General features: G+C 38.8%; 1 long non-coding RNA gene across 1 annotated transcript; it reads right to left on the bottom strand.

The window, feature by feature from the left end:
• Nucleotides 1–14035: 14035 nt before the first annotated feature.
• Nucleotides 14036–17217, bottom strand: LOC141418441 (uncharacterized). The gene is made up of 3 exons (XR_012443058.1): nucleotides 16921–17217; nucleotides 14917–15036; nucleotides 14036–14164 (listed from the first exon to the last, which is right to left on the bottom strand). It is a non-coding gene; the product is annotated as an uncharacterized lncRNA (long non-coding RNA).
• Between the last annotated feature and the right edge of the window lie 3208 nt (nucleotides 17218–20425).

The following is a 20425-nucleotide window of genomic DNA, read 5'->3' as shown; positions in this document are numbered from 1 at the left end:
TAAGGGAGGAAATTTGACAGTCCTTGAAATGGGAAAAAGAGGGAACTCTTTCTCTATTTGGTCTTGACCTAGAACCTTGAAGAATCCTAAGGTAGCTACAGGAGTTAGCAAAACTCTGATAACACATATGACAGCCCACCTACTGTGCCAGCAGCAGGAAATGGCTCTACATGAATGCCACAAAACAACTTGGTGGTGGAGACTTCTGGCATGGAGACCATTGGGCATGTATCCAAGGCTAAGATATATTCAAATATACAACACTCTGGGATCCTTAACCACAGACTTTTCCCTGGCATGTGAAGATTTCTTTACTTTTGTAAATAAATATTAAAATACTAGTGTCTACAGTTTCTTTAATCCAGAAATAATACTCACAATCCAAAAACTTTAATGGGGTCTCCCTTGCTTTGGAAAACACCCTGAGTGAGGAGTCATTTTGATTCAAGGCTAAATTGTATACTTTATTCCAAGTGTTTCCTGCACCTAAAAAGCTTACAATATTGGAAATTATGTCCCAATGTGTCTTTATGTATGTAAGTACAGAGTAGAAGAAAACATTAAACATGAGAGAGTTGTATAGGGAGATTGTTTTCCCCTTTAATATTTTTATTCAACCATTGTGATGTAACCATTGAAATTATGGTTTACATAACCTGGAGAAGTAAGATCAGTGAAAAAAAAAGCAAGATAAATTTTGTATGTATAGCACGATTCCAGTTTCTAAGTGAATATTATATATGTACAAGGAAAAAAAAGAAATATGAAGAAGCCCAAAATATTGCTAGTACTGGTTCTTGCTTGGCTGTGCAATTAAGATAACTTTCAGTTTTCTTCTTGTTTTTTCAGTTTGTAATTTTTAACAAGTATGTTTTACTTTGTTAATACAAAAAGCTATTTCTAAAACTGTAGCTTTAAAGACTTTTAAAACTCTAAGATATATATATTATTAAGTAGGGGGGGAAATAAATGCATGAAAAAAAATCTAGAAATATACTACAATTTAAATAGTAATTAACCTATCTCCAAAGGCATCCAGTTTTGTACATTAGATATGTGTAGCTTTCCATAGGTAAAATATACCTCAATAAAATAACTTTTAAAAAAGGAAATTTCCTAAGCACTGGGGATGTAGCCCAGTGGTAGAGCACTTGCCTAGTGTGTCTAAGGCCCTGGGTTTGATCCCCAGAACCTAGAAGAAAAAGAAATTTCATAAAAATAAACACAAACAAATTGTGATTGGATTATTGATTCCTTAATTTCTCAATTTCCTTTTATGGCAATACGCTTCATTTTTAATGTAAAAAGCCTAACTAAAAACAAGTGGTTCTACCATTAACTCTTATGTAGTCACATAGCAACTGGGAACACGTTTCATGCAGAAAAGATTTCTGTTGTCCCACCATTGGGCTTACAAGTATCTACCATATCAATTCTGAGTATCAATTATGCAGTAATTTCTCAAACTCTGCGGTGACCTCAGTATCCTAATTACTTCCAATCCATAATTTTAATATGCTTTGAAAAATTGAAATATAGTAGCAGAAAAGTGCTTAAATGATACATGTAAATTTCAAAGCAATTTCACAAGGTGAAAACATGTGACCACTGTCCAGATCAAAACATAGGTCACTGCCAGTACCTCAGGAGCCTCCCTAGTCCCAGTCATTCCTACCCAGTCAATTCCCCCTCTTGCTCAAAGGTAACCTCTACTCTGGCTTCTAACACCTGAAGTTAGCTATTACGTTTATATTTTTATAATGAAATGTACATCATGTTTTTGAGATCCATTCATATTATGTGTAACAAGAGTTTGTATTCAATTACATGAATACATGAAGTATTTATCTATGCTGTAATAGGCAGACCTAGTTTCTGGCTTGTACCTGTGTTTTGGTATATACTCAATTACCTTAGGTATATACCAATGAATGAGCTTGGGTTCTAGACATAGTTAAATCATTTTTTTTACTTAAGTTTGTCTTTAGTTGATACTAACAGCTTTCCAAAGTAGCTCCCATTTCATTTTTCTCCCCTTCCCCTGGCTCCTATAAATCAGCATTCTACTTTTTTGTCTCAATGAATTTGACTATCCTATTTGTTTCATATAAGTGGAATCATATAGTATTTGTCCCTTGACTGGCTTATTTCACATCACAATGACCGCAAGATTCCATCCACATTGTGACTTGTGTCATAAGTTCCTTTTTTCTATAGGATGAGTACTATCCTGTCAAATGTGTACACCACATTTGTTTATCCATTAATCTACCAGTGGACACTTGGGTTGCTCCCATCTTTTGGCTATTGTGAATAAAGCTGCTACGAACATGAGTACGAATATTTGTTCAAGTCATTTCGATTCTTTTGTGTATCTACTCAACAATGGTATTGTTGATCATAAGGCTACTGTTTACTATTTTTATGGGAACTGCCATATTGTTTTCCATAGCAGCTGCACTATCCCTCTTTGTTTTAACAGCTCTTCTATTCCAAACCAAACTGAGGTCTCTCATCTCAACCTCCCATCTACCTTCAGTTCCAATCATGGTTCTCTGTATAACATGTTTAAGGCAGGAAATAAAGGTTGGCCATGAAGGAAGTTGTTTTCTAATTCCAGTTCTGCCAGTAACTCACAAAACAATTAAATAAGAAACAAGAACACTCACAGACATTCAGAAGTTTAATTTCCTGAAGTTTAATTTGAAAACACAGGAAGTTAGGGTGGTAAGACACCCAAAGCTTTTTTTTTTTTTAACCCACTAGACTTTACACACGTGTGTAAGTTTTACCTTCACAGGAACCACTCCAGCCAACTCAGTCACATCACACTGCTATGGAATAAAATTCATTTAATCCTTCTTATTTTGTGATCATCTCCAGAATTTAAAATTAATTATTACACTGTGTAAGGACAGACATTTAAAGAATTTAGTCAAGAAAGGGAGGATTCTTTCAATTATGGAGAAATACAGTGTAACAGCTACCATGTTTTTACTTTTTCTGTCCAGCAAGTCTTCTTCCACTACCTTTCTAATCAATAGGGGGTGGCAATTGTTGGGTATGCCACTCAGGTCTCCTTCTGAAAGATTTCTGGGGTGTTAGGTGTGAGGGTGAAGTTGATGGATTGACAGGCAGTTTCTGGCTACTGCACCTTGGGGTGCACCTCAGTGTTCGTACCTATGTGCCTCCTTTTCAATGGGGAGCATGGTGAGGATCTTATGTTGTACTTTTGCAATGAGCAATCTTTTCTTGCAAATTCCCCAGTGGTCAAGACTTTCTTAAAATTCTTCGTTGCCTGAGGCTCATCCTTCTTAGTCTTTTCTTCCTTCTCTCTTTTCACAGTGTCATGCCTGCCTCAGTCTGAAGGTTCTGTCTGCGTGCTTAAGATCCCTTCAAATTTAATCTTTACCTGCATTTTTCCCAAAAAATCCTTTGGAAATCCAATTCTGTCTAGGCATTTACTTCTCAGAGGAGGAACCAATTCACAGGGGCAATTGCAGGAGCAGGGAGGAACCAATTATCATCATTCACATCCATGGCCTCCAAGATTGGTCAAAAGGGTTCTCAAAGGACCAATCAGAATTTTTCCTGAGGATTAGTCAGCCTCAAAAGAATCCATTAGTTAGAGTGGGGTTGTGAAGAAGTGAGAAAATAAATTTAGACTGCAGCTGGAATGAGGCCAAGTATTGCAGAGAAACAGATCTAGAATCTGTATTGTAGAGACCAGCATCACTCATCATGCTTGATCCTATGTTTCAGTAAAGTTTCCTACTTGAACTGGGTCTTGATCCCTCTTTAAGAGTCCTGATTATGTTTCTTTCTCAACTTCCAATGACTCTAGGAGAGAGCCAAAACTCCTTATATTCCTTATACGTTTTATTTTGAAAATTTTCCAAACTTACTGAGAATTTACCAGAATAATAAATTAGCATCCTTACACCCTTCACCCACATTCATCAATTATTAACATTCTGCTAAATTTGTTTTGTCTTTCTACTTCTATCTGCAAATCATTTTTGATGAGTCACTGAGAACTGAACTAGTCACAGATACCATATTTCATCCCTAAGTACCTTAGCATGTATCCCTCCAGAACAAAGACATTCTTCTGTATTACCACAGTGCAATGATCACATTTAGAAAATATAACTTTGATATATTATCATCTAATATACGAATTTCTCTAATTGTTCCAAGCCAGTTGTAGTTGGTGGTGGTAGATGCTATGGTCTAAATACATCCCTCTTGAATTCATGTGTTGAACCTTACTCACCAATGCTATAGTAGAAAGAGGTGGGGTCTTTAGGAGGTGATTAAGTCATGAGGACAGAGCCCTCATGAGTCAGATTAGACTCTTCTAAAGGAGATCGCAGGGAGCTGACCTCCCTTCACCAAGAGAGAAGGAGGCCCATCAATGAAACAGGGAGCAGGCTTTTGTCAGGCACTGCATCCGCTGATGCCTTGATCTTGGTCTTCTCAGCATCCAGCAATGAATTTCAATGCTTATAAGGGCCATCTAAAGGCCTTGTGTGGTGGCTCATGCTGTAATCCCAACTACTCAGGAGACAGATAAGGAGGATCAAGGTTCAATGCCAGCATGGGCAAAAAGTTAGTAAAACCCTCACCTCAGCCAATAGACTGGGTGTGGTGGTATGTGCCTGTTATCCATCTACACAGGGAGCATACATAGAAGAATGGCAGTCCAGGCTTGCCCCATCAAAAATGTGAGCACCTATTCGAAAAATAACTAAAACAAATAGGGCTGGGGACATGGCTCAAGTGGTAGAGCACCTGCCTACCCAGCACAAGATCCTGAGTTCAAGCCCCAATACTACCAAAATAATAATAATAATAAAATGACCCTATCTAAGATATTTTGTTATAGCAACCTGGAAGGATTAAGACAGTGTTTTGTTTTGTTTTTGTCCAGGATGCAATCAAGGACTGTGTAATGCTCTTGGTTGCCATATCTCTTTAGTCTCCCTGAACTTAGAACAGTTCTCTAGAATTTTTCTGTCTTCCCAATACTTTGATTTTTTTTTAAGAGTCCAAGCAGGTGGTTTGGCAGAGTTCCCCACAAAGTGGATTTGTGTGGTTGTCTCCTTGTGATTAGATTCAGGTTAAACATTTTCAGGACTAAACCAAGGTGATGCAATGCCCACGGTGCAATCACAAGGCTGTTTGCAGACTGGTCCTTCACCTCTTTCTGCCCTCATTACTTACAGCTCTCCCTCTGATCTTTCAAATCCAGACAAATGAACTCGAGTAGCTCCTCAACCCTGCCTCTCTTGTCCAGGTTTTGCATGTGCTACTGTGACTACCTGTCACTCTCTTCTCCTACTCTGCCCTTTGCTCACTTGGATCATCAACACTTGTATTTCTGTTCTAACCTTAAATATCACTTTATCCAGGAGTCCTTCCCTGACCTCTTGATGTGGACCAGTTCCCACACATAGTTGTACAATTATCTCCCCTTCTGGACCATTAGTCTTCCACGTGTGGTCCTCAGACTGCTGGGATCCTAAGACCATTTCATAGGGTTCATGAATTCAAAACTATTTTCATGACAGTACAAAGATGTTGTTTCTCTTTCTCACTGTGTTGACATTTGTGTTGATGGTAAAAAAACAATGATGGTTAAGCATGCTGGTGCCTCAGCCATGATCAAGTAACAACAATCTTACTGTTAGTTTGTTTTCTCCTATTCACTCACAGGGAGAAAATGCTAGTTTTACTTAAGACCGTTTTTAGCTGGGTGCTGGTGGCTCACACCTGTAATCCTAGCTACTTGGGATGCTGAGATCAGGAGTATGATGTTTGTGACTCCATCTCAATGGATAACAGTTGAGCATGGTGGTGCATGACTGTCCTCCCAGCTACTGTGGGAAGCATAAAATAGGAGGATCAAGGTCCAGGCTGGCCTGCACAAAAAGTGAAATGCTATCTCCAAAATAACCTGAGCAAAAAGGGCTGGAGGTGTGGCTCAAGTGGTAGAGCACCTGTCTAGCAAGCTCAAAGCCCAGAGTTCAAGCCCTAGTACTGCCAAAACGACTGTCCTTACATAGTAAAAATGTTTTTAATAAGTTACTACCTTGAATACATATATGTCTGTCTCATGTACTTCAGGACAGAATGGGAAGTATGCACTAAGCACTTCTGCTGCTCACTGAAGTTCAATGGTGACTCAAGGAAAACATTGGTGATTGTTTGAACCATGAGCCAAGGCTCTTTGCTTGAAGTATCACTTTTACAACAGACAGTTAAACTATGGTTATTTATACCTGATGTACATTTTCTCAAAAATGAACAAATTAAACCTATCACTTTGAGAAAAACAACTCACAGTGTATATTGCTGCAGGTAAAATTCAAGAATTCAAATAAAAATTAAAATTTTGGTGAAATTGTATCTGCCACTATAAGTTTGTCAGCTTCCTGGTACTTGAAGACTTTTCTAATTCAATACATGCTGATATTAATAAATGTGATTTAAAAATATTGTATAATGAAACATGTCAACATTTGAAAGAGCTGTATAACTCTGTGAATCAATATTTTCCCACTGAACAACATATGTGGTTATAAAATCTATTGAAAGTGCAAGATTGACTAATGAATGCTTATTTGATTTTAATATCAGAAAAGTTTATTGATAGGTTTCATATTACTTTAAGAAGTGCTCACTTGTTGAGATTTCGTATGGTAGCAATTATCTGAAAAGACTTTAAGATTCCTTTCTTTTTTCCAATGACATAGCTGAGTAAAGGCAGATTGCCTTCATATACTTCCACCAACCACCATATTGCCACAGATTAAGAGAGAAGCAGAGGTGAGACTGCAGATGTCTTTTATTAAAGAGACTATCAAAAGTATAAAATAATGTCATTCTTTTTAGTAACTTTCTGTTTTGGAAAATACAGTTATCTTTTGTGATTACACATTCTTTGTATTCATATACAATGTCTGTTAAGTTATTTTTAAATGAATGAATAAACAATATTTTAATTCCTGGTTTTCATTTCTAATACAGTAAATATTAATAGTTATAACCCATAAAGACAAAAGCTCTTTGGGATCCTTCATGATGTTTAGATAGTTACAGGGTCCTGGGATTAAAAAAAATTGAGAAGTACCATTCTAGACTCTAAGCTGGTGAGGGCAGAGGCTACGTCTGTCTTATTCACTGCTATCACCTATGTGGGAAATATTTGAAAAATGGCCAAGAGTGATTGGCTGACTAGGTGACTGACTAGCTGACTGCCTGAATGAACAAATGAATGAATCAGTGACACTTGCATTAGACCTTGCAAGAAATTATTTCATTTGCAGGAAATGGATGACACTGTAGATCATCATGCTGAGTGAGATAAGCCAAGCTCAAAAGGCCAAATATGACATGTTCTCACTTATTTGTGAAACCTAGACCTAAAATGATGACGACAGTATTAATGGCACATGAATTTGTATGGGAGACTGTCTAGGGAAATCAGCAGGAAGTGGGGGAAGGAAAGGATCCTGAGGGGTGAAGAGGATGAAAGTACCCTGCATTAATTCACATGAAGACAGCAATGAAACCCGCCAAACACTGTTTGAGAGCGGGGGTAAAAGAGAGAGGGGGGATGGGAATAAAACGGAGGGGGTGAACTTGTTCAAGGTACATTGTATGCATGCATGGAATTGTCACAGTGAAATCCCCTGGTTTTATTAATGAGTGATAAATCAAAAGTAAAGTGAACATTATAAAAAATAAATTTGTATGAAGATCCTACTTAAAGGCTACGTTTTCAGTTAAAAAATAAAAAAGACTTAGGCTAGGGAAATGAGCAATTCTGAGTTCAATCCCGGTTCCAGTCTTTATTAACAAAGTCAACTGACTTTGTTTAGGCAAATCAGCCACTCTGAGCTTTAGCTTATTAGCTGTGTGAACCACTGCAAGTTGCTCCCTCTCTGCCTCCACTTCCCTCACAGTAACAAAGAAATTAGAGCTGCACTCTCACATGGCAGCCACAAGACATAGGTCATGACGAGCACTTGAAATCTGACTGTTGCAACTGAGAAACTAAAATTTTAATTGTATCTAATTCTAATTGATTAAAAGTAAAATTTTAAAATTTTAAATTGAAGCAGTTTGGCAATGCAGGTGAGAAAAGAAGGTGAACTTATTTTTTGGTATTGATTCTGAATGGTAACTTGCATTTGTAAGTAGAGGCCGCTATATTCCTGGAAGAGTGCTGGTGGGTGATAAGACTGGAAGGCCATGTGGGGGTTGCATAATGTAGAAAGTTTTGAAAAACAGACTGAGAAGTTGGAGCTTAATTCTCTATGCAACTGAAAGCCACTGAAGCACATGATCCAAGAAGTGTTTTAGAAAGATAACTCTGACAGCAAGTGTCCTCAGAGGGGTATGCGAGTTTTGAAAACAGTTCACAGTCATTCAGAGCTAAGTCTGCTGAGTAGGTTGGGTGACCAAGCTGGGAAAATGCAGTCTGGGGTCACAAACCAAGTCTCAGTTTGAGTGATGAGTCTGGTTTCATGGGAAGCTCATAATCACCTTGCAGACAATTTTGAAAGAGAAGATTCTCAGGCATTTTTTGAAAAGCAACAGCATCATTGGCTTAAGAAAATTGCCTTCCACTATGTCTACTGTATTCCAAGATGTGTTCCTTCTAATGTGTGCATACAATCAAACCAATGAATGATCCTGCTACATTTTTATACTCCAGATAAAGTGTTCTTTTGATATAGATTTTAAACACCTGTATCAGTCCATCACTTTCTTCTGTTGTATAAATAAGTCTACCCTTCCCTAAAACACCCCCAGGTCCCTGCACAAACAAAACTGATACCCTCTAACCAGCACTGGCCCTGGATCCAGGCTAAAGAACCCCTGTTCTAGGCTCCACATTTTACAGGGTTCTGGGATAGTTCTTCTCTTTCACTCATCTCTAAGCTTAGTTATCTAATTCTGCATTCAAAATCACAGAACCCAGTGGTTTTAAAAGATAATATGTAAGAAAACAAATTTCTTTTCTTTTTGAGACAAGTTCTCATTGTGTAGCTAAGGCTGACCTTAAACTTGAGATCCTCCTGCCTTAGGTGCCCCAGTGCCAGAACTACCATGCCTGGCATAAAACTTCTTTTGGTAAGCCACCTAACCTATAGCATTTTGTTATGGCAGCCCGAGCATATTAATACTCTGGTGTAGAAGATCCCTCACAAAACAAGATGGAACCAGGGCTGGGAAGAGTAGGGTTAAGATGAGCCACAGGTTGGAGGCCCCCTCTCTTGACTGCCCCCTCATGAAACTTCAAGGAATATGAACTCTGACCTTCCAGGTTGTGATGAAGGTGTATATGTCAGTGGGGGTAGGATACAACCTATTTTATTTAAGTTTGTTAGCTGGATTTATGCCTATTAAATATTGAGATATGGTTTATAGACCTCCATGCATCCTCTTGCATAGGACCCCATCAATATTAGGGGTGCACAAAATTTTAGTTTTTTTATCCTGGGGAAGAAAAATCTTAACTGTGTTCTATGTTGCCTTATAATCATTCTAATGCAAATACTGGATTCCAAAAGGATGACTTCTCTCATAGATGAGGCCCAATTCAATCAGGCTGGTATAAGTTGCTCTGCCTTAATGTATATTTCATAGACAAAGCATTTCCCAAGACTAAGCATTGAAGACAGACATCAGTTGCTCATAAGTACACATCGTTTATATGCAGTAAAAGACCATACTGAGCCACATAAATATTCACAACTATTACATGTTAGATTTTTTTAAAGGGAAGAAAAGAGCATTTTCAGGGGACTACTGAAGTAGTAGAAAGAAATGGCCATATGGAGTAGGCTTTGTAATAAGCTACAGATAAGGTTCTTGCCATTGCCTAGGTCCCTTTACTCTATTGGATCATGGGCCTCTCAGATGCTTTGACCGCTGGTTGCTAAGAGTTCAAAGCTTGCCTTCTTCTCTGAAGAATGGTCCATGGCTGACAGAAGCTAGTTTACTCAGGACATTACTTTTCACCCTACCTGGCCCCCATTCACTGATTAAGGGCAGTCGCTCTTCTCAAGGTAGGATGTCTTCATGGTATTATTTATGCTGTGCAGTTCCCTATGGCTCGGATCAACCTCAGTCTTCCCCAGGACTACATGCTGGCTTAGCTTCTTCCCCTGCCCAATTCAAATTCACTCCCTCCTCTACAGCATTTTGCCTGACAACACTTGCTCAGTACATTCTAGACCCCTGAATTCCTGTCTCAGGCTCTACTTCTAGGAGAACTTATATAGGATGACTGAACTTAGAAAGGTGTAAGGAATGAAAAGTAATTTCTTTCACATCTACCTTGCAAACCCATGTTGTTGACTTCAAACCTTCCTCTAATTTCAGACTTCTCCTTCATTAGGTCTAGGACAGGTTTGAAATCCTGCAGTGTGTGGGAGGGTGTGGGTATGGTTTTGGCTTCCTTGTGATTTCCCACATCGTTTCTTCTTCTAATGTCCACCCAAGATTCTGCTCCAGGCTTCCCAGAGACTGAGAAGGAGCTGGACAGTGGCAGGACAAAAAGGTTCTGATGGTTACAATTGTAACCTAGCTCTGGTGCCCCCTGGTAGAAGGAAGGTCCAAATGCTAACTTTTCCTTCTGAGTTTTAAATTGCCTAGAGACATCCCAACACACACACACACACATACACACACACACATACTCCCCAGGGGTGGTGTTGGGAAAGGGTGGCTTCATATGCAAGTCCCTCCTTGCCCTTTCCACAGATGACTCCCCTTCTACCCTCAGCTTTGGCATGAAGTGGTACCCAGCTTCTTTCTGCACAGATCCCCTCCCCCCCCAGAGAGATGCTCTCCCTCCATGGGTAAGTACACCTTCCCAAAGTTCCATATCTCTGCCTCCTTCCTCCACTCCCAAGATGTGAACCCCCTCCCACTTGCTGCTGTCTGTTTTCTGTTCTGGTCTCTCTAGTGATAGATCTTCCCCATGGATTTTCTCAGATATGTGTCAAGTGCCTTCCTTGACAGTCCTAAATTCCAGGAATTGCAAGCTAAGCTCTTTGGATACATTGCTGGACACATTCTTTTCACTGGGTTTAAAGTGATAGAGAAGAAACTATCCGCAGGAAACTGGAAACTCCACAGTCCTCCAACAACTCACCCCAAATAAAAATTTTTTGTTCTTCTCCCTCACTTGATTTTCAGCCTCCCTGACTCTGGCAGAACCTGGCTCTGGCTACCCTCTTTGCAACACAGATGGTCTACATGGATGTTTAGCTGGTGTAGTGACTCATGTTGGAATATGGGATCACTTGACCCCTACTGTTTCCATAAGCATCAGCTAAGAAACCTTTAGGATTTTAACATCTTAATCTATATAATAATGATAGCTACATTATGTCATACCTGCTAATGTGTCAGATATGATTCCAAATCTTTTCCTGCTGCAAATTACCTCAAACTGCACACTTCTCTACAGATGGGTATGTTTTTTAATCTCCATTTTACAGATGTAAAATCAAGGCACTGAGGGGTCAAAATCGCCCAGGGAGTGAATTCTGAGCTCTCATTTGAAACACAGACAGTTGGCTCCCGGTAGGCCTGCTTTAAGTGACCTCCAAGTTAGTTTGCTACACTGAGGACGACTCTCCTTTAAGTGACCCCTGAAACAGCCAGCTCACCCCTGAAATGTTCCCTGAAGCATCACAGTTTTACACCTGGTGTATCTTTAAACAAAAATGCATGTCAGCAATTGTCACATGAAGAGTCACTCCAGTTTTTTTTTTATATATATATAATTTGGGAAAGTATTTTGAGTTGTCCTGTGAAAAGTTTGATTTTTCCAGATCAGCAAGTTCTGTAGCTGATGAATGTTCCTGGATCCATATGGCCACTGAGGGTGAGAACCCAGATTCCTGACTACACAGAAAGTGCCTCTTCTGCCTCTGCAGCTTTGGTTTGAAAAGCAAACCTGTGCCCTTGACCTGGGCAGCTGGGAGTCTTTCCACATCACAGGGGAAACACTTTGGCACTCCCTCATTATTTGTTTACTTTTGTCTGTACTCCCCTGACCTTGAAGACCTTTGTGGAGCGATTACAACTTTGAGTCAACCTTGTAAACACTGCAGAAGCTGTCCAGACTACTAGACAAGAAGGCAGACTTAGCACAACAACTTCACCCCAAATCCTGCACCAAATGAATAAAAATCTGGAAATATAATGTGTGTGTATGTCATAGGTTATTATATGTAATAATACATCTACATACGTTAGATATACTCATATTTTAAATTTTTAAAAAAATTGTATTAGCATAAATTAACTGCACAAGGGGTTTCATCATGATATTTACAACATGCATATGATGTACTTTGATCAAATTCACCCCATCTATATTACTCTTTCTTAACCATCTTCTCTCTTCCTTCTCCATTTAACAGTTTTTGGTGGATTTCATTTTGCTATTTTCATATATATATAAAATATACTTCTATAATATTCACCCCTGTTACCCTCTCCACTATCCCTACTTTCTACACTCATGTCATATTATTTTTTTAGGCCTTGATTCCACCTACAAGTGAAAACATGCAATATTTGTCTTTCTGAGCTTGGTTTATCTTGTTTAACATGTAATTCTCCAGTTTCATTAATTTTCCTGAAATGATATAATTCCATTCTTCTTTGTGGCTGAATAGTACTCCATTGTATATATGTATCACATTTTCTTTCTCCAATCATTGGTTGGTGGCTACCTAGGCTGGTTTCATATCTTGTCTATTGTAAATAGTACTGCTATAAACATGAGCATGCAGGTATTTCTCTTACATGTTGAATTACATTACCTAGGATAGATACCCAAGAGTAGTATAGCAGGATCATATTGTAGTTCTATTTCTAGTTTGTGAGGAACAACCACAGTGGCTGCATTAATTTACATCCCCACCAACAGTGTATGAGGGTGCCTTTTTCCCAGAATCTTCACCAACATTTGTTCTTGTTTTCTTGATGACAGCCGATCTGACCTTGGTGAGATGGAATCTCAGTGTAGTTTTGATTTGCATTTCTTTTATGGCTATGCTTGCTGAGCAGTTCTTCATGCTTATTATTGGCCATTTGTACTTCTCTTGAGAATCATCAGTTTAATTTGTATGCCCATTTATTAACTGGATTATTTGTTCTTTTGGTTTAAATTTTGAGCTCGTTATATATTCTGAATATTAATCCTTTATCTGAGGAATATGTGGCAAAGATTTTCTCCCTTTCTGGGAGTTGTCTCATGATTCTGGAAATTGTTTGCTTTGATGTGCAGAAGCTTTTTAATTTGATGCAATCCCACCTGTCAATCTTTCTCTTATGTCCCGAGCAATTAGAGTCCTAAATAGTCCTACTCAGGACTCAAGAATCATAGGACTCTAATTGTAATTGCCTGTGTTTTCCCATAGTGGTTTCAAAGTTTCAGGTCTTAGATACAGATCTTTGATTCATCTTGGATTGATTTTTGTACAGAGTGAGAGACAGGGATCTAGTTTCAGTTTTCTACACAAGGATATTCCATTTTCCCAACATCAATTGGGTAAAAACATATGTTTTTTTTTTTTTTACTCCTTTGTCAAAAACTAAAGGGTTATTGCTATGTGGGTTTTCTGGACTATTTTAAAATTTTGTTAGCATTCATTAATTGTACAAAGGAGTTTCATTGTGATGTTTCCATACATACACATAGTGTATTTTGACCAAATGTGCCCCTTTAAAAACTCTTTCTTATCCCTCCTTCCCTAGGCCCCCCTTCATTTTACAGTTTTTGGTGGGGTTCATTATGCTATTTTTATACATACATACAATGTATTTCAACCATATTCATCCCCATCAATCTCTCCTCCCCCCCTGCACTCCCTCCCAGCTGTCCCTCCTTTACATTCATGTCATGCTGTTCTTATAATTATTGTATTGTTATTATTATCTTTAGGTCTGGATTGCATATTTTTTTCAGGTATTTCTTAAGAGAAGATACGTACTAGACAGTAAGACAAAGACTACCAAATACAGTTTGAAATGAAACTGGATTTTTTGTTACCTGGCATGGTAGAGTTGCATTTTCTCCCTTATCAGGTGTGAGGGTTGGCTTTGAGGTATTCACCAAACTATGTAACTAGAATAATAGTATATAGTAGATGGTCAATAATGGATACTGCATAGTTCTCATTATTCATTCCTGACCAAGGACTCAATATCCCACACAGCAGGACTGTTGCTACCACATCATAAAAGCAAATGGAGCCCTGCTCATCACATGGGCAAGTGTCCAATCACAGTCCTTACCAGAGGGTACAAAGTTTGCTCAAGATGAATCTCAAACACACTCAGAAGGCAGAGTGGTACAAATGTGTTTACAGTTTCCCTTTTGAACCTGTGTCTATAATTTGCACACAACCCTGCTATACCTATGGATGGCATAAGGAACCTATGCTATACATAAATTAGATGAAGAATGAAGTTTTCACTCCTATCAACAAATAGGCATTCAGATGTAATAATTTCACTTCTTAGAATTTAGGATGAGGTGTTATTTGAAAGACCCAGGTAGAATTATTGAAAACTTTTTCTTAGGTGATATGTGGTACATCTATAATCCCAGCCTTTGAGAAACACAGGCAGGAGGATGGTGAGTTCAAGGCCAGCTTGGGCTACATAGTAAGAGCCTGTGTCAAAAAAAAAAGTTTCCTTGCAGTTGCTTCAAATGACTTCCTGGGGGGTGCTGCAAACCTGCTTGACTATGATACTGATCAGAATGTTTCTTTCTCTGAAAAGCACCACTGGGAGGAAAAGCTAACCTAGCATTTTCCTTCCCCGTGCCTTCAATCTTTGAAGCCCTGCTCTTTCTGAGGGCAAATGATGCCTTACCTGATGGTGCTCTATGGGCTTCCCACTTCACTGACAGCCACAGAATCAACCCCAGCTCCTTTGGACGCTCTTAAAGAAACTGTAAATGATCATGGGAGAATCCAATGATCGAGGTGAGACCTGACATTGAGGGAAAAAATAAAGCCATAATTAGAGGGAGGCCAAAGTGCAGACTGGAAGAAAGCTTTTTAAAAACTCTCCATTGAAATGAGAGGTTGTAGCGCATGTATCCAAAAATGGAACTAGTAGAAAAGACCAAGGGAGGAGAAAAGAAGGAAAGGAAGATAGCAAACAATAATGAAGTACATTACATCTGTGTAGGAATGAGACACAAGGAAATACATTGTTAAGCAATACAGGATAGAGGGAAAGGGCAAAGAAGTACAGTGGAGAGAGGTTACATTGACTTAAGCACAATGCGTGTACAGGTGTAATAGTAAGGCAAAAATCTCACTGAACAATGAACAGACACCTAAACAATGAAGGACAGAATGAAAAACAGGACACACTAAGAGGAGGGCACTAATGTGAGGGGGAGAGTAAAGGAAGGAAGTAACGAAGATGAATATGGTTGGTATACTTTCTATACAAGAATGAATATAGAATTTTTTAAACCTGTCAAAATCACCATAAGAACAGGACTAAGATAGAAAGGAGAAAAACGGAAAGGATGAACCAATTCGGGATACAATACATATATATATGGAAATGTCATAATGAAACTAACTGTATAGTTATCTTAAACAAAATTGTCTTTTTCATAAATGGAGGACAGAAAGGTAAAACAGATCCAGTCTGGGGGTTGGCACCAGTGGGAGGGAGAGGATATAAGGAGAGGGTGTAGGAGGGGGGGTATGGTAGAAATATTACGTACTCATGTATGAAAATGGAAAAATGAGACCCGTTGAAACTAGTCTAAGAATGGGGGGGAAGATAAAGCAGAATGATGGAGATATATTGTAAGTACTTTTGTAAATGTCACAATGTACCCCCCTAATGAAACAATAATAATATTAGAGTAACAATAATAATAAATACCCAAAAAAACTGAAATGAGAGGGTGTGGAGGGAACTCACTATAGCACACATTGGACTATGTATTTCATCCTTCTCCAATACCTTAAAAGAGCAAGCTAGGGTGGAGGAATGGAACACCAGGTTAAAGTGCCAGAGCTTCCATTTAATAGCTGGGAGAGTCACTTGTCTTACTGAGCTCAAACTGCTTTGTGTGGAATATGCTGATTATGGCACCTTTCCACAATGAAATTGCAATATTCTAACTTCCCTTCTGTCTTCTCTTGAAGTATGGTTTTAAAATGAACAAAATATCATGTTCACTTGAAGTGAAGCTGCATGGCTGCATGATAGTGCACATTATATACACGTGATATTTTAATTCATCTATCAAAAACATACCCAGGCAAATTTAGAAAAGGTTCAAATATTTACGCTTAATATGATATAAGTTGCCCATCTAGACGTTCCACAAGCACTTTGACCTCAGCATCTCCAAGAATTCACCATCCTTCCTTTTACATCTAACCCTGTTCCTTCGGTGCCTGTGTCAGCTGATGGGCACCCACATCACCATGGCTATAAAATGGAGCTTCTTGGACTTTTTGCTTAGTATCCACACCTACAAATGATTAAGTCTTCATTACTTTACCTCCTCACTGTTCCCAAACTCCTTCTCTGAGAAGATGAGGGCCACTCAGTTCAGCCTCTTACCTTTGCTGATTCAGATACCTGCCTGTCATCTGTCTCTTCATCACCTCCTAGCCATTGTCCACAGGAATCATTCTGAAGCATCAATCACTTCTTGTTCAAAATCCTTCACTGGCTTTGTTCACAGTCTTCCCTGGAGTTCTTTGCTTCACCCACCATGTTGAGCCCTTCATCATGTCAACTTCTACCCATCCTGTAAGACTCACTTCCTGCACAAAATGCTCCTTTCCTCTCCATCCTCCTGCTAAGCTCCCCCAAGTAACTGCACTGTCCCATTACCTGTGCACATCTGTTCTGGAGCACTCACTGCCTTCAACTGTGTCTTTTCCCCAGCAGACTCTCAGAGAACATGGTGTGTCCTTGCTTCTCTTGTGACTAGCAGAATTCCAGACTCATTGTAACTACTTAAAACCTTCAATTCATTCATGTTTTCCTTGGTTCCAGAAATGCCACTGATCTAGAACAGAATACAGCCATGACCCAGACACCTAAATTGGTTGGGTAAAGACAAACAGGGGTGAGATGAGATTCCATTCTTGCTCCTCAGACACATAGCAAGATTTTTGCTGACAATGGTACTGCCTGTGGCAGACACTGAGTTGGGTCATTTGAGTTGATACTACCAAATTGTGTTTGAGGCAGAGCCATTCTGACAGCCATTTCTATTTCCAAGTGAACATTGCATATGGCAGGTGCTACATTAAGGTAATTATTTCCACAAAATGCAATCAATTTCCCTGTATGTTTTCTTTCCAGCAAATGATCCCACATAAGACAAATGTTTTGGCTTGATTAGAAGGCATTTATCCGGGATGACAAAAGAAAGGCTCTATAAGTCTTGCCAGAAATTTTCAAATATCACTGAGTCTTCAAATATTATATGATGCTCATCAATTTTCACTGACTTCTACTTATATGGGTAACTTAATTTTTTTTGCAAATCACCCCAGGTTTTAAACTTGTTTTCTCCATCTGCAAAATGAGAAGGATGGATTAGATTATCTCTAAGCTATCTTTCTTACTCTGGAGTTAGTAGGTATAGGTAAGAACTTTCTTAACAAAACCCCAGCAGCACAGCAACTAAGAGATAGCATAGATAAATGGGACCTCATAAAGCTAAAAAGCTTCTGTTCATCAAAATAAATGGTCTCTAAACTGAAGAGAACACCCACAGAGTGGGAGAAAATATTTGTCAGCTACAAAAGGACTGATAACCAGAATTTATAGGGAACTTAAAAAACTAAATTCTCCCAAAACTAATGAACCAATAAAGAAATGGGCAAGTGAACTAAACAGAACTTTCTCAAAAGAAGAAATTCAAATGGCCAGAAAACACATGAAAAAATGCTCACCATCTCTAGCTATAAAGGAAATGCAAATTAAAACCACACTAAGATTCCACCTCACCCCTGTTAGAATAGCCATCATTAGCAACACCACCAACAACAGGTGTTGGCGAGGATGTGGGGAAAAAGGAACCTTCTTACACAGTTGGTGGGAATGTAAACTAGTACAACCACTATGGAAAAAAAATTTGGAGGCTACTTAAAAAGCTAGACATTGATCTACCATTTGATCCAGCAATACCACTCTTGGGGATATACCCAAAAGACTGTGACACAGGTTACTCCAGAGGCACCTGCACACCCATGTTTATTGCGGCACTATTCACAACAGCCAAGTTATGGAAACAGCCAAGATGCCCCACCACCGACGAATGGATTAAGGAAATGTGCTATCTATACACAATGGAATTTTATGCAGCCATGAAGAAGAACGAAATATTATCATTCACTGGTAAATGGATGGAAATGGAGAACATCATTCTGAGTGAGGTTAGCCTGGCCCAAAAGACCAAAAATCGTATGTTCTCCCTCATATGTGGACATTAGATCAAGGGCAAACACAACAATGGGATTGGACTTTGAGCACATGATAAAAGCGAGCGCACACAAGGGAGGGGTGAGGATAGGTAAGACACCTAAAAAATTAGCTAGCATTTGTTGCCCTTAATGCAGAGAAACTAAAGCATATACCTTAAAAACAACTGAGGCCCATAGGAGAAGGGGACCAGGAACTAGAGAAAAGGTTAGATCAAAAAGAATTAACCTAGAAGGTAACACATATGCACAGGAAATTAATGTGAGTCAACTCCCTGTATAGCTATCCTTATCTCAACCAGCAAAAACCCTTGTTCCTTCCTATTATGGCTTATACTCTCTCTACAACAAAATTAGAGATAAGGGCAAAATAGTTTCTGCTGGTTATTGAGGGGGTCGGGGGGAGAGGGAGGGGCGGAGTGGGTGGTAAGGGAGGGGGTGGGGGCAGGGGGGAGAAATGACCCAAGCCTTGTATGCACATAGGAATAATAAAATAAAATAAAAAGCTCTCGAATTCTACTAGTTCAAGATTATTATTATTTTAAGGGGGTGGGGGGAAGGGGGGAGAAATGACCCAAACATTGTATGCACATATGAATAAAAAAAACTTTTTTAAAGATTATTATTTTTACTTTTCATTTGATCTCCTTAGTCATCTGGTGGTTCTGAAATTTAGCAGCAAAATATATGAATTTGGGATTATTCTTCTTATAAAACTGATGTTTTGTTGCAGAGGATTTACCATTAAAGCAATTCCTCTGGCTTATTTGAAGTAGATTTTGATTACAAATACTTGACTTGCATATCACTTTTATTACACAGAACAAAAATTGTCTGCAGATCTAGCTATATAACCGGTGGGACCCTGTACAAAATAAACATACTTAGCCCTTGTTTTAAAATTAGCAATAAGTTCAAGGTGATGATAGCAGAGTCTCAAACCAAGACTGGGGTTCCTCTGAGAAAAGGGTCCTCTGTAACTGCCAACCCTGTTCATCTGTACCAGCCATTTTCCACATGTTACCAATAAGAAACAAAAGTGTCTGTTAGAAATAAATATGCTAGATTGTTTTTCCCAGACATTGTATTCCAAGTAAATCTAGCAAGAAGGAACAGAGACACAAAAGAGGGAAAAGATCACTAAATTTTTTGGCCATAATCTAAGTTCCTTTTTGTCCATCCAGTGAAAGAGCCCTGGGCTGGAATAAAACGCAGGTGCCATGTATGGCTGGATCCGTCCACATGACTTTGGGTGATCTGCTGGACGTTCTGACTTCAGTGCTGGCATCAGGGTTCTGGGAATTTTTGCTTGCTTTCTGATTCAGGGCTTTTTTCCATCGGCATGTAATTTTTTTTTTTGTTTTTAAAGAAGTATCATACATATACAGAGATATACTTGTATCACATGCATATAGCTCATTAATTTCTTGCAAACTGAACATATCCACATTACCAGATCCAATATCCGACACTTGAAGACTAGAATCTCAAAAGCCCATCTCAGACATCTCAAAAGTGCATTTCTATCTTCAGACCACAGGCCCCCATGAGGGTAACCACTAAACCAACTCTTAATAAAATATACTAAAATTGTCCATTTTTGAACTTTAAATGAATTGAGTCATACAGTAAGTGTGCATCTGACTTCTCCAGCTCTATTTTATGTTCAATAATTCATCCATATGATTGTAGGCCATTCACTCTCCCTGACACAGGGTTCTGTTGATAAATAACCCACAGTGGAGTGGTCATTTTACTGGTGATGGGCATATGAGTAGGTTTCACTTTAGGCTGGTCATGCAATTTAATAACTTACTAAAAATTTTCACCATTTCTAATTCTCAAGCATTTTGAGAAGATTAAAAATTGGTTGATTTACTTTGATTTTGCAAACAGTGAGGTCG

This window comes from Castor canadensis, chromosome 17 (assembly GCF_047511655.1).
Source record: "Castor canadensis chromosome 17, mCasCan1.hap1v2, whole genome shotgun sequence".
NCBI classification, from domain to species: Eukaryota; Metazoa; Chordata; class Mammalia; order Rodentia; family Castoridae; genus Castor; species Castor canadensis.
This window is presented reverse-complemented; position numbering and strand designations above follow the sequence as displayed.